Below are 16,145 nucleotides of genomic sequence, written 5' to 3'. Positions count from 1 at the left end.
TCCTTTACCTTATAAATCTACTCCATTGTTTGTGCGAATTGTAAATAATACTTACGTCGCTACGTTTTAATAATTGGCGTGCTTTCTACTCGTCCAGGCTTGAAACAAAATGCTGTTCTACTCTGATGTAAGTGCGCCGCTCTTTGAATAGACGTCTCTTCGCACACCGTCTGATCTAGTGATCCCCCGAATTCACTCAACTGGAGTTTCTTATGAGTACGTCGCATTTTCCCATTAATTCTGTTTAATTTCTGTTTCGTTCTTCTTCTCTTTCCCTCTAAATACATAGGAAATTAGAGTAACAAGGCGACGCGTCCTGCCTTTCCTCTATTCATACCCAACTTTGTATCCTCCATCCTACCTATGCGTTCAAGCCCAGTCAGTGTATAGTGGTCCTTTGGTATTTATTCATTCCACCCCGATTCTACTGAGAAATCAACATCATACAATCTTCCACCCTGGTCTCTCAGGTCCTGCTCATTGGAGATCGCAATAACTTCTTCTAAGCATAGCATAGTTGAGTATGATTATGTATACTAACCTATCAGCGGTCAGGAATCACATTGTTTTGAAAAAAGATTGCCGAGTCTTCGATCTCAATCCGTATAGACATCTATAGTTCTCAAGTTTTCCTGTCGCTCCTCATCCCCTTCCCGGCGGCCACTGGAGGCACTACAAACATGCAATCATATCAGAATTAAATTTTTCATCCCGATGGTAAAATCGAACCCGAGTCTCCTCATTCTAAGCCATGGTGATACCCAGTAGCCCGTGGAGATTGTGGAAAAAAATAGAAGAGCAAACATCCGAGGCCCCTGATGAAAACATTAGAACGGAGTTTGAGACTATGGCATGAAATACCTATATGCCCTGCTGTCGTGTTATTTGCTATGCGATTACCTATCTATGCATGTACTTAGCACAAGAGTGCGTCTTCAGCTAGTAAATACAGGGTTACACTCATGGCCCGTAACTCAATTTGAGCTTGACTCAAGCACTTGACGTCCTCAATCCTTCCGTCAAAATATTATTCTTCCTGAAAGGTGTTTTAGTTACAAGCTAAAAGTGCATTAAAAACACTTGTAGCTTGGAAAATACAACACCTCTGTAGAAACCCTTCAGAATAACGTGATGATATTGGAGGTGCTTTGAAAATCTGGCCCTCCAAGAAAAGGCTCCTTCGTGAGATAGATTATGTCTCTCCAGAGCTGGAATCTGTTTTCACTCCGACCATTTGCCCTTCGGGTTGAAAAGGTTCCCAGATTGAGGAGAGCAATAAAGCTACTGAAGCTCTATCACTCACACAGCCACTTGTCTTTAGTCCGTCACTGAAGCATTGAGCTTTTTTTCACTCGCTCACTCTTTTCATCATTCTCACTCTCTCCTTCTCCCTCCCCTTTCTCCTTTTCCTTGTTTTCTCCCGTTTTCTCTGTTGTACTGGAGAGAGAGAGAAATGGTCTGTGTTGTACTTCTATGCTGCTGTCGTGTTTGTGTGAACTTAGAAAATATTGTGAATCGAGTGCGAAATTGTACGAGATTGTACGAAATGCTGAAGTTTGTACAAGAAAAAGTATTAATTTGTCTGAGTGTTTACAAATGTCCACCGTTGAAATAATGGTAGTAAATTTTCATGTCGCTATACTGAAATAGGTAAATGTAAAATTCGGGTTGAGAAATCGTTCATAGATTAGAATGTAGTTCAAGGCAATTTAAAGAATAAAAGAAATTATTTCTCTTCAAAAAGGTTTGGACCAAGCCATATGTAACAAACACTCATTTTCTCCAAGTCAATAAATAAAACCAGTACTTTTGCTCAATGAAATGACATATATTATCACTACCCCTTCTTATTAGCCCCTGATCTTTTGTCGCAAATTAAGTAAACGGAGCAATGGAATACCCGAAGTAGGAAATTTGAAAAGAATCAAGTTAGTGCTGGCATAACATAAGTATGTAGAAGTAAGTACTCATAGTTACTTAGAGCCGCGCTATGAGTAGGTAGATACTTAGTTAGCTACTGCTTGTACAGAAGTAGGTAGTTCTAGCTGTTCGAAATACTAGAGGTACTGCGCACTGCTACAAGTAGGTAATGACCTGTTATTATAGGGGAGGTTTTAATTTCCAGAAACAGGTAGGTAGGTAGCTACATGATCTTATGCTTATTTATGATTTTAATCTGTTGGATTTTCCGTTTGTTACTTCGAAGTACAGATTTTAAGTCGCAATTATAAATAAACCTACTCAAGTTCAATTAATCAGACTTAAGTTCAGTTAATCAACCATGAGTATATTTACCTATTTTGCATTTTTGTTCACTTTTTTTAGGCGTTCTTTATTCAGTACTTACTTAACAGAATTCTCACTGCTGAGAGCTCTTCCATTCCAGCCAACTACAGAAGGGCTTCCGTTCAGTGTATGGCCAGCCACTCATGCTCAGACCATCAGACTGCGGTCTCGAGCTTTTTCCGCCACACACGTTCTGACTGTCTGACAGACCTCAGACGTTCTGAGCCCGAGTGGCAGACATATGAACTGGTAGGTACGGAGTGCCAGGGTGTTTCAATGTGAATGTTCTTAGATCTTGAGAGTGAGTGAGTAGGTGGGTGGGTTAGCAAGACGACCCTTTTTGGGATTTTTAGTTTGTGAATGCCTTTGCACTTGTCGGGCCTACATATTGTAGGAGTGAGATCCATGGTGATGGTGTTACGAGTCTCTTGACCGGACAATATAAGTTTGGCTGTGTGATACCAAGTGTTAAGTGTGTTGGTGTCTCCCTAGTTGTACATAATTTACCGAAAAAATTGGCTGTTCTTTTCCGTAGCTTTTTAAAGTGTAAATTAAAACTTTACTATTAAGCTTAGTTTAGAATTTTAATTATTTCATTCAGAATCAAAAGTAAAATAATAACCTAGTATTTCTTAGTAGATATCTGGAGATTTCTAATTTTACCTAGTAAATGATATTTTTAAAATTTATGTAAATAATTTAAATAAATCTAAAAGGAAAATAAATTGAAGAATTTTAAAGTCTTGCGAAAAACCAGGGTTTTATTGTTCCTTAGAAATTAGAGAACCTATTCAGCCGCTTGTCAAGGCTCTAAAGTAAATTGTAAAAGTACCTAACCTCTCAATTTAATTATAAATTACTCTCCATTGTTAAATTGTAAATAATAATTAGTCTAGTTTTAATAATTGAGTGCTTTCTATCGTCAAGAGCTGTGAAACAAAATGCTGTCTACTTGATGTAAGCTGCCGTCATTTGAAGACGTCTTTCGAAACCTCTTCTAGGATCCCCCGAACTTCAATCGAAATGGAGTTCTTATGAGTATGTTTCCATTTTCTGTTTATTTTGTTTCTTCCTTCTTCTATTTCCTCTTCTAATACATAGGAAATTAGAGTAAAGGCAGAAAGGTCTGCCTTTCCTCTATTATACCCAAACCTTTTATCATCCATCTACCTATGCCTTCAAGCCCAGTCAGTTATAGTGTCCTTTGTATTTATCATTCCACTCGATTTTACTGAGAAATCAAGATATACAAAATTTCCACCCTGGTCTCTCAGGTCCTGCCTATTGGAGATGACAATAACTTCTTCTAAGCATGATAGTTGATGATATTATGATAATAATATAGGGTCGAGGATCACATTGTGTTGGAAAAATGTATTAGTTTCGATCTCAATTCCGAAGAATCTATAGTCTCTCAAGTTTTTCTGTAGCCTCCCTCATCCCTTCCCGGCGGCCACTGGAGGCACTACAAACATGCAATCATATCAGGAAGATATACAAAATTTCCACCCTGGTCTCTCAGGTCCTGCCTATTGGAGATGACAATAACTTCTTCCAAGCATGATAGTTGATGAATGATGGATTGTCAGGAAAGGAAACACATTGTGTTAGAAAAATGCATCAGTCAATTTCGAAAAACCTGGTCTATTCACGAGTTTTTCTGTAGCCTCCCTCCTCCTTTCCCGGCGGCCACTGGAGGCACTACAAACATGCAATCATATCAGAATTAAATTTTTCATCCCGATGGTAAAATCGAACCCGAGTCTCCTCATTCTAAGCCATGGTGATACCCAGTAGCCCGTGGAGATTGTGGAAAAAAATAGAAGAGCAAACATCCGAGGCCCCTGATGAAAACATTAGAACGGAGTTTGAGACTATGGCATGAAATACCTATATGCCCTGCTGTCGTGTTATTTGCTATGCGATTACCTATCTATGCATGTACTTAGCACAAGAGTGCGTCTTCAGCTAGCAAATACAGGGTTACACTCATGGCCCGTAACTCAATTTGAGCTTGACTCAAGTACCTTGGCGTCTTCAATCCTTCCGTCAAAATATTATTCTTCCTGAAAGGTATGGTGTTTTAGTTACAAGCTAAAAGTGCATTAAAAAACACTTGTAGCTTGGAAAATACAACACCTCTGTAGAAACCCTTCACAATAACGTGATGATATTGGAGGTGCTTTGAAAATCTGGCCCTCCAAAAAAAGGCTCCTTCGTGAAATAGATTATGTCTCTCCAGAGCTGGATTCTGTTTTCACTCCGACCATCTGCCCTTCGGGTTGAAAAGGTTCCCAGATTGAGGAGAGCAATAAAGCTACTGAAGCTCTATCACTCACACAGCCACTTGTCTTTAGTCCGTCACTGATTGAGGATGTACTACATGACGAGATGTAAACAAACAGCCCAGCATCTTGCTAAGAATTTAATCAAGGTAAATTACTTGACTAATGAATATGAGGTACTTGGGTTGGAATTTCAGTAGTCTAGACTAGGACGCCTTCCATTTCATATAATGGTGATGTCGACTAAACTGGCCGTGCGTGCCAGACTCAATTGTGGACATACAGGCAACTAAAAAATTAACTTTTGATTTGGCTAATTGAGTTAGATGAGCATTCTTTGCATCACTGTTTAAATGGACGAAATCAGGCCGAATATTCAAAATCTGATTTGTTAGCAATGGTTCTTATGCCGATGCCGTTCGCTATTATATTCGCCATAGCTCTATCCAATGTAATATGTATAAACTTTTATGCAAATGCAACACACTATAAAGTTTACTTTGCAACACACCAAAATCTCACCTACTTTATATGGGCCTGACCATGTACGCTGCTCTACATATTATAAAAGCTACTTTTCGATATACTCGTACATATACAGGAACACGGCCCTAAAGGCCAAATGGCCGGGTTTATTGACCCTATTTTCATCAGGGGAGACCATCATCTACAAAGCAAAGTGCATTATTCCTGACAATTTCATGAAACTGTAGTTACGCACTTATGAGAAAATAGAAGATATTGGGTGATTGCAAAGATGCAAAGTGAACCATGATATTCATGATAATGAGAATCTTTTCTCTTTCTTTTCAGTGTTTAGATTGACCAGTGACGTCATTTGTGCTGTCTAAGTACAGTCCTCTTGTGTATGGAGGAGGGAGGGGAGAGGTAGGGAGAAAGAAGGAAAGGAGGGGTACTAAAAAATCTACGTACTCGACCGAACAGCTGAGTTTGAGATATTCAGGGGTGTGTAAACTATTGATCACGGGCCAAACGTTATCAACACTTGCTTTCATCTATGTGAGGAAGACCGTTGTGTTATGTCTTATACATATATGTAGAAGTCTTCGATGTGTTTATACATATATTCGGCCCGTATTTCAACTTGAGACTGTAGACCTGGAGATCATAGATCGGGGCTTATCAAGTTGGCTTCGGTTCTGAATTACCTTTTGGCTAAAGATTAATAGCTCTACCCTTCAGTAATCCGCGAATTTTTCAGCCCGGCCTAAAGTGCGTTTAGGGAAAGTAACATTTCATAGTGGACAGAGGCGTTGTGACAAATTAGATATAACCCCATGCTTTACCGGAGTTGTACGTTCCCCCATAGTATCTTTAATATCTTCTGAGCTGTGCAGTAGTGGGATTTATTAATTAGACAATTTATTAATTTTATAAGGGCATTGTGTTAGCGTTGTTTGCGATGCACATACATACATGAAATCGTGGAACTAAAAAAGATGACTAATGAGATAGGGAGAAAAGTGATGAAAACACGGAATTACAAAAACGAAAATTTGGGCGGAAAAAAAGAAGAACGATTTTTTGGAATGCTAATGATGCTCGGATAAATAAATAGGTACCTAAAAATTTAAAGTGGCACCGTTCGCGTCTTGACAGTCGCCCTTCATTCTACACGCTTGGTAAATCCTTCGGAAACATCCAGGAATGAGGTGTTCCAATGCAAACTATCACTGACTTTTTCTAGGTTGGTTCATTGACTCAGTGATTCAAACTTAAAACTCAAACAGTCGATAGAAAGATATCAATTTTATGAATTTGAGCAAAGAACTTTATCTTTCCATCATTCATCTATTGTTTCAAAAACAAGATCACGGTTTTGGTTGAGGGTGTTGGGCGTGTAGTACGAGTTTAATCAGGTCATTCCTAAGCAGTGTCTACTTATTTAGTTTTTTATTGAGGAAATACCCAAGCACAAAAAAGAAGTATTTTGCACTCTTCCTCGTCTCGAGTGATTGTCATTACACCTACTTTTCTCATGATCATTATGGATTTGAATATGTTGATTGGTTGATTCTGCACTCGATGGCTAATTTTTTGGATTGGGCCGTCAATGCAAGATCGATATATCGCCTTATTAATTAGACAATTTATTAATTTTATAAGGGCATTGTGTTAGCGTTGTTTGCGATGCACATACATACATGAAATCGTGGAACTAAGAAAGATGACTAATGAGATAGGGAGAGAAGTGATGAAAACGGGGAATTACAAAAACGAAAATTTGGGTGAAAAAAAGAAGAACGATTTTTTGGAATGCTAATGATGCTCGGATAAATAAATAGGTACCTAAAAATCTAAAGTGGCACCGTTCGCGTCTTGACAGTCGCCCTTCATTCTACACGCTTGGTAAATTCTTCTTCTGGAACATCCAGGAATGAGGTGTTCCAATTCAAACTATCACTGACTTTTTCTACGTTGGTCCATTGACTCTTTGATTCAAACTTAAAACTCAAGCAGTCGATAGAAAGATATCAATTTTATGAATTTGAGCAAAGAACTTTATCTTTCCATTCATCTATTGTTTCAAAAACAAGATCACGGTTTTGGTTGAGGGCGTTGGGCGTGTAGTACAAGTTGAATCAGGTCATTCCTAAGCAGTGTCTACTTATTTAGTTTTTTATTGAGGAAATACCCAAGCACAAAAAAGAAGTATCTTGCACTCTTCCTTATCTCGAGTGATTGTCATCACACCTATACTTCTCATGATCATTATGGATTTGAATGTGTTGATTGGTTGATTCTGGACTCGATGGCTAAATTTTTGGATTGGGCCGTCAATGCAAGGTCAATATACCTATCGCCATGACCTCTCGTTTTACCAGCGGACCTTCTGATTATTAGGCTGGTAGGTATCTTAGTAAATCGTACACAAAAAGCTCACTCTGAGGCTTAGGTGCAGGGGGAAATAGCCCTAAAAGTTGGATAAGCTTATACCAATCTAGGCTAGCGGCTAGATTACCTAGAGGAGACGACTTTAACTGGTGATACGGATATTGTTGTATCTCAATATTGATCATCATTCACTAGCTACGGGATTACTATGTACTCTTGAAAAAATACGCGATATTTGCGCAAATTTCACACCGTTAGACCTGAAATTTGCGCGAATGTGGCGTTCACACGCAAAGATCTGTCGAAAGACCAAGTTAGGAGACATTGTTTGACTAGATTACCTAGAGGAGACGACTTTAACTGTGATACGGACATTGTTCTCAATATTGATCATCATTCATTTAGCTACGGGATTACTATGTACTTTTGAAAAAATACGCGATATTTGCGCAAATTTCACACGGTTAGACCTGAAATTTGCGCGAATGTGGCGTTCACACGCAACGATCTGTCGAAAGACCAAGTGAGGAGACATTGTTTCGTGGGAGGGGGGGGGGGGGGGGGAGGCGAAGGGCTTTTTAATACCAACTAGCATCTAGAATATTTAGAGTGTAATACTGATTAAAACCCCCAAAATATTCACATTACCCTCAAAAGAATGTGATGGTTATGATAGTTGGTTAGGTATGAGTACACCAGAAACATCTTTAATGGTTATCGTGTTCACTGTTCCTATAAGTTCGTACTTATATGTACCCAGCCAGGTAGGTAGATGAAAAATGGATCCAATTTCATTTGCCTATTTGTTGTAATACGTATGCCTCACTCCCTCACAGGCAGGGCTTTAGGTATAGCAGGTCAACCCCATTACCCCGCTAAAGTGAGAAAAGACGCAAGTCAAGTCCGTAGGAATTTGCTATGGCGGGGCGTTCAGAAAACATCGCCCAACCCGAGATGTCAATAAATGAGAATTTATTTGTTTGTTTACATTCGTTTTCGTTATGGATTTTCCGAAAATAAGCAGCAATTTGCACGCCCAATTTGAATGAAGACAACATGTTGTTTCACACGCTGCAGTTTCATCTTCGTGTGTTGAAATGTTTTTTGAAATCCACCATGGTTTCTTGGGAGAAAGAGGTCTTTGTTTCTTGGAAATGATGTTTGTAGAATCTTTTCCTTTCCAATTTGATCACAGGCAGCACTTAACGCCCAATTTGAATGAAGACAACATGTTGTTTCACACGCTGCAGTTTCATCTTCGTGTGTTGAAATGTTTTTTGAAATCCACCATGGGGTTTCTTGGGAGAAAGAGGTCTTTGTTTCTTGGAAATGATGTTTGTATAATCTTTTCCTTTGCAGCACTTGAATGCGAGACTTTCATGTTGAAATGTTAGTTCTCTTTTCTGAAAAGTGCATGCTCAGAGACTGTTCGGGCATATTCTCCAACCATTAAAGACCAACAGACATTTCAACAGATATGTGTAGATTCAAGTCCTAGAGTTTCTAAGCATCAAAAGTTAAACAGTTCAATGTGAACGTGTAGACTCAGGCTCTAGTGTTATTGTTGATTTTATACCTATTGCAGAATTTAGTTCCCGGTTACCTCACTTGTCTGAAACATCCTGTATAGATGAGGCTCAGTTGTTTACATGACTAAACTGTCTGACATGCTTCACGTACCACATAGAGATGAAAGCTGTCAGTAGACTCAGGCTCTAGTGTTATTGTTGATTTTATACCTATTGCAGAATTTAGTTCCCGGTTACCTCACTTGTCTGAAACATCCTGTAAAGATGAGGCTCAGTTGTTTACATGACTAAACTGTCTGACATGCTTCACGTACCACATAGAGATGAAAGCTGTCATTTCTCTCTCTCTGCCCTTGTCCATATCCTTAGTCTGTCCTTGTCTAAACTAATCTCTTAACAGTGTGGCCCATCGTTTAGAAGTGAGAGCTCGTTATCTCTGGCCTTTACATGGGACCGCTTGTAAATGCGGCATACATTGACCTAAATATGAAAACTCAGTTTCCTTTGTCCCTATATCTTAGACTGGTCATATTTGGATAGCATTAAGCAGCCAAGAACCACTCATAACCCATAAGGTAATTCCTCTTCCACTTATGGATCGTTCCTTTCTGGTTAATGCTGTCCATTTCTGAAAAATTGATGAAATTCTCAAATGTGACTAGTGAACTTCAAGAGCTTCATACTTTTACAAAGAAAACTCACAGCATTCACAGCTCATCCGTTGGACTATCTTACAGTCTGGATATCATCTCTCTCTCTGCCCTTGTCCATATCCTTAGTCTGTCCTTGTCTAAACTAATCTCTTAACAGTGTGGCCCATCGTTTAGAAGTGAGAACTTGTTATCTCTGGCCTTTACATGGAACCGCTTTTAAATGCGGCATACATTGACCTAAATATGAAAACTCAGTTTCCTTTGTCCCTATATCTTAGACTGGTCATATTTGGATAGCTTTAAGCAGCCAAAGAACCACCCGTAAGGTAATTCCTCTTCCACTTATGGATCGTTCCTTTCTGGTTAGGTAATGCTGTCCATTTCTGAAAAATTGATGAAATTCTCAAATGTGACTAGTGAACTTCAAGAGCTTCATACATTTACAAAGAAAACTCACAGCATTCACAGCTCATCCGTTGGACTATCTTACAATCTGGATATCAGTATCACTTTAAGTACCCTTTTGGAGTTTTACCCCCCACCTGTACCCACCTCCCAACAAACCCACCCTATGTTTCGGGTCTGGTTTCCTTTAATACCGCCGTAGATAAAACACAGAGCACACTTCAGCAAAGAAAAACAGGCGAAAAGAATTGCTGAGAATAGTCCAACCAAAACATTTCATTGGAAAATCGAACGAGATTACCCCAATGCATTGTTCGACAGAGTTGGTTTTACGTTTGTTTTGTTGCTTAGCAAAACGTAGCTGCTTGAACCAGACTAGCAGGTTGAGGTAGCATGATAGTAATTATGCAGCAGTTTCAATAATAACTGAGAACAGTCGTGTTTCAGTAATAGCATGAGACTCCTTGAACATCTGTCTTCTAGTTTTGTGCTACAACAGCTGCTCTTCAACTCTCAACAGTCTCAACTAAAGTTTTAGGGCTTAGCTAGAATTTTCGAGTACTCTTGTGACTTGTATATCTTTATACCTAAAAGACCTAGAAAATGGATTTAACAGTCAAAATCTACCTAATAGTCAATTCTTATTAGTCATGCCATATTGCCATATCTAGCAAGTGTGCTTCTTTGTTTTATGCCACATGTCAAATTTGGAGGTCATTAGAACATTGCAATTTCAATCTTACGTATTAATTAGACTTACTTTATCATGGACTTGCAATTTCAAGTATCAATTAATTACGGTCCTGTAGATCTTTTAGTGATCCTGCCTATTTGTAAGGAGCTCCATCATAGTCACGAGGTTGAGAGAATACCGGGATAATCCAATCACAGAACCGCAATAACTACTTGAGTGTATTATTTCTCACCTGCGGATAGATTATGGAACGCAAATCAAATTTCACGTAAAGGCCCCAGGCTCCCCTTCTTTTCAGTCCTCCTGTCCAAATTCCTCACCCTCCTCCTCATACTTAAATATTTGATTATTTGTAAGTTTATAGATGCAAGGTAGATACATAGTTACAAGCATTCTATCATGAATAATGTTCACAGATTTCCTATGAATATCCCTCAATTCCTCAATAGTCTCATCGCATTCTGGATATCAGTATCACTTTAAGTACCCTTTTGGAGTTTTACCCCCCACCTGTACCCACCTCCCAACAAACCCACCCTATGTTTCGGTCTGGTTTCCATTAATACAGCCGTAGATAAAACACAGAGCACACTTCAAAGAAAAACAGGCGATAAGAATTGATGAGAATAGTCCAACCAAAACACTTCATTGGAAAATCGAACGAGATTACCCCAATGCATTGTTCGACCGAGTTGGTTTTACGTTTGTTTTGTTGCTTAGCAAAACGTAGCTGCTTGAACCAGACTAGCAGGTTGAGGTAGCATGATAGTAATTATGCAGCAGTTTCGATAATAACTGAGAACAGTCGTGAGCAGTTTCAGTAATAGCATGAGGCTCCTTGAACATCTGTCTTCTAGTTTTGTACTACAACAGCTGCTCTTCAACTCTCAACAGTCTTTTTTTTTAAAGAGGTTTGACAGAGGGAACTGTAACTGCTATGGTCTTATCGTCCCGAAATCGAAGAGAGAAGGAAGACAGGATAGGAGAAAGCCAGCCGTTCCGAGAACGAACATTATCCCATCAGGATAAAATCCACCCCGGGCGAATCGAACCCGCGGCCTAGCGCTTACAAGGCAGACACGCCACCAATCAAGCTAACTAGGCTGGCTACTCAACAGTCTCAACTGAAGTTTTAGGGCTTAGCTAGAATTTTCGAGTACTCTTGTGACTTGTATATCTTTATACCTAAAAGACCTAGAAAATGGATTTAACAGTCAAAATCTACCTAATAGTCAATTCTTATTAGTCATGCCATATTGCCATATCTAGCAAGTGTGCTTCTTTGTTTTATGCCACATGTCAAATTTGGAGGTCATTAGAACATTGCAATTTCAAGTATCAATTAATTACGGTCCTGTAGATCTTTTGCTGAATTGCGGAATATTGGTTCCTAAAAAAATCATGCAAACCCCTTCAGAGATTCCCCCCAAAAAACTCCTTAAGTAAATAAGTTAGAAAAGTGGTTCAGGTTGAAGAGCGAACTTTAGCAAACCCTACCTTTTTAAGGAAGCAAAATATTTGAAATTTAAAGGTTAATTTATCGTTTAAATCGTTGATTTCACTATTTAAACGTTTTCTGTATCTATACCCATTACCTACCTATATCAATATCACACAATCTTGTCTGCTAAAAGTCTCCACTCGACTTACACGAGTACACACATATACTGCGGGGAATTATTATAAACATTACAGTGATAATACCGGGTCCTGATAATGATAAACAAGTGCTAGGTTATTAGTTTTTGTCAAGGCAGGGAGGTTTGCCAAGTAGAAATGATAAAAAACTTGACTGCAAGCTACATAAAATTGTCGTATACCTAGGTAGTAATATTAGTAACGTGTCTGCACTGTCTACTACGTTGCATACTGATGTGTAGTAACCAGCATCTATGTGAGGAAGACCGTTGTGTTATGTCTTATACATATGTAGAAGTCTTCGATGTGTTTATACATATGAATGGTCTTAACGTAAGACTGGAAATTTTGAAAAATTGGACTGGAAAACCGGGAAAAGTCAGGGAATTTTATTTTTCCATTTTGGTAGACACCCTGTTAGTGATCCCGCCTATTTGTAAGGAGCTCCATCATAGTCACGAGGTTGAGAGAATACCGAGATAATCCAATCATAGAACCGCAATAACTACTTGAGTGTATTATTTAGCAACTCACCTGCGGGTGGATTATGGAACTCAAATCAAATTTCACGTAAAGGCCCCAGGCTCCCCCTTCTTTTTCAGTCCTCCTGTCCAAATTCCTCACCCTCCTCATAAATATTTGATTATTTGTAAGTTTATTGATGCAAGGTAGATACATAGTTACAAGCATTCTATCATGAATAATGTTCACAGTCTGCACAGATTTCCTATGAATATCCCTCAATTCCTCAATAGTCTCATCGCACTAACGTCATTGCGGTGTTGTGACTCGGTCGTGTGGTGAGATACCTTAATCCGTATAATATTTCACCACACGATAAACATTGTTATCACATTTGTGACACACAGGTCACGTGTCTTAAGCACCAGTCGCCGTGTCACCACAACTCGAACTATATCAGGTTTTCCAGTCACAACTCCGTCGACAACTTGATCCATAAAAAAATAACCAAAAACCTCGATACAACAAAATATGAGCAAACACTTCCTGGATTATAAAAATGCTGATTCTCATCTCAAATTAATGAACAGTGTTTTGAATTCTCATTTATTGTTCGAAAAATTTGTTGACTGCAGGAGTGAGAACTATATCAGGTTTTCCAGTCACAACTCCGTCGACAACTTGATCCATAAAAAAATAACCAAAAACCTCGATACAACAAAATATGAGTATGAGCAAACACTTCCTGGATTATAAAAATGCTGATTCTCATCTCAAACTAATGAACAGTGTTTTGAATTCTCATTTATTGTTCGAAAAATTTGTTGACTGCAGGAGTGTAGCACCAATCACAAATGCAGTCACCCGTCCATTTTTACGCCAGACTCGACGTTGATCATCTTCAGCGATCTGAAAAGAAAGACAAAGGAGCTGCTTTTCTTACACACCGCCCCGTTGGCAATTTTCATCATCAATTTCATAGCCATTTATGAGATCACTGAACGCAAAGATGTGGTTTTACTCTTTTGATAAAAAATTGGACGGATTCCCAAGTTTTTTTTCTATAGATTTGACTCTTTTCTCTTTCTTTTCAGTGTTTAGATTGACCAGTGACGTCATTTGTGCTGTCTAAGTACAGTCCTCTTGTGTATGGAGGAGGGAGAGAAAGAAGGAAAGGAGGGGTATTAAAAAATCTACGTACTCGACCGAACAGCTGAGTTTGAGATATTCAGGGGTGTGTAAACTATTGATCACGGGCCAAACGTTATCAACACTTGCTACACTTGCTTTCATCTATGTGAGGAAGACCGTTGTGTTATGTCTTATACATATGTAGAAGTCTTCGATGTGTTTATACATATGAATGGTCTTAACGTATTTCTGAGACTGTAGACCTGGAGATCATAGATCGGGGCTTATCAAGTTGGCTTCGGTTCTGAATTACCTTTTGGCTAAAGATTAATAGCTCTACCCTTCAGTAATCCGCGAATTTTTCAGCCCGGCCTAAAGTGCGTTTAGGGAAAGTAACATTTCATAGTGGACAGAGGCGTTGTGACAAATTAGATATAACCCCATGCTTTACCGGAGTTGTACGTTCCCCCATAGTATCTTTAATATCTTCTGAGCTGTGCAGTAGTGGGATTTATTAATTAGACAATTTATTAATTTTATAAGGGCATTGTGTTAGCGTTGTTTGCGATGCACATACATACATGAAATCGTGGAACTAAAAAAGATGACTAATGAGATAGGGAGAAAAGTGATGAAAACACGGAATTACAAAAACGAAAATTTGGGCGGAAAAAAAGAAGAACGATTTTTTGGAATGCTAATGATGCTCGGATAAATAAATAGGTACCTAAAAATTTAAAGTGGCACCGTTCGCGTCTTGACAGTCGCCCTTCATTCTACACGCTTGGTAAATCCTTCGGAAACATCCAGGAATGAGGTGTTCCAATGCAAACTATCACTGACTTTTTCTAGGTTGGTTCATTGACTCAGTGATTCAAACTTAAAACTCAAACAGTCGATAGAAAGATATCAATTTTATGAATTTGAGCAAAGAACTTTATCTTTCCATCATTCATCTATTGTTTCAAAAACAAGATCACGGTTTTGGTTGAGGGCGTTGGGCGTGTAGTACAAGTTGAATCAGGTCATTCCTAAGCAGTGTCTACTTATTTAGTTTTTTATTGAGGAAATACCCAAGCACAAAAAAGAAGTATCTTGCACTCTTCCTTATCTCGAGTGATTGTCATCACACCTATACTTCTCATGATCATTATGGATTTGAATGTGTTGATTGGTTGATTCTGGACTCGATGGCTAAATTTTTGGATTGGGCCGTCAATGCAAGGTCAATATACCTATCGCCATGACCTCTCGTTTTACCAGCGGACCTTCTGATTATTAGGCTGGTAGGTATCTTAGTAAATCGTACACAAAAAGCTCACTCTGAGGCTTAGGTGCAGGGGGAAATAGCCCTAAAAGTTGGATAAGCTTAAACCAATCTAGGCTAGCGGCTAGATTACCTAGAGGAGACGACTTTAACTGTGATACGGACATTGTTCTCAATATTGATCATCATTCATTTAGCTACGGGATTACTATGTACTTTTGAAAAAATACGCGATATTTGCGCAAATTTCACACGGTTAGACCTGAAATTTGCGCGAATGTGGCGTTCACACGCAACGATCTGTCGAAAGACCAAGTGAGGAGACATTGTTTCGTGTGTAGGTACCGTTTGAACCTCAATCTCAAACCAGAGTTCATAACCCAGCTTGCTATCTCTTTCTATCGACATTTGTCTAATCTTCACCTTCTCTCTCTCCCACCATGTTCTCGTACTTTTTTTGCCATCAATTAATGTCGGGCGGAAGTAGCATGTTAGAGAATGCTGTAATATCAATGCTAATATCATCCGATAGAGTTCATAACCCAGCTTGCTATCTCTTTCTATCGACATTTGTCTAATCTTCACCTTCTCTCTCCCACCATGTTCTCGTACTTTTTTGCCATCAATTAATGTCGGGCGGAAGTAGCATGTTAGAGAATGCTGTAATATCAATGCTAATATCATCCGACAGAGTTCATAACCCAGCTTGCTATCTCTTTCTATCGACATTTGTCTAATCTTCACCTTCTCTCTCCCACCATGTTCTCGTACTTTTTTGCCATCAATTAATGTCGGGCGGAAGTAGCATGTTAGAGAATGCTGTAATATCAATGCTAATATCATCCGACATGATCATTAGCATTATCCAAATGATGATGGTTTACTATGAAAAAAATACTAACACTCGTATTTATGAACAAGAATGATCGTTCTTAGATC

At 38.9% G+C, this 16,145-nt stretch overlaps 1 protein-coding gene across 3 annotated transcripts in view; it reads left to right on the top strand.

Moving 5' to 3' along the window:
* Nucleotides 1-16,145, top strand: part of LOC103515883 (guanine nucleotide-binding protein G(I)/G(S)/G(T) subunit beta-1) — a 37,452-nt gene that overhangs the window by 6,262 nt on the left and 15,045 nt on the right. The window contains exon 1 of one of the 3 annotated variants that reach the window (XM_008480825.3): nucleotides 2,633-3,324. The exons of the other annotated variants lie outside the window; for them this stretch is intronic. The gene's annotated coding sequence lies outside the window, so the exon portion shown is untranslated. Of the gene's footprint in view, nucleotides 1-2,632; nucleotides 3,325-16,145 lie in introns of those variants that run through there. 3 annotated transcript variants of the gene reach the window in all.

Source organism: Diaphorina citri, unplaced genomic scaffold (assembly GCF_000475195.1).
Source record: "Diaphorina citri unplaced genomic scaffold, Diaci psyllid genome assembly version 1.1 scaffold1436, whole genome shotgun sequence".
Taxonomy (NCBI): domain Eukaryota; kingdom Metazoa; phylum Arthropoda; class Insecta; order Hemiptera; family Psyllidae; genus Diaphorina; species Diaphorina citri.
This window is presented reverse-complemented; position numbering and strand designations above follow the sequence as displayed.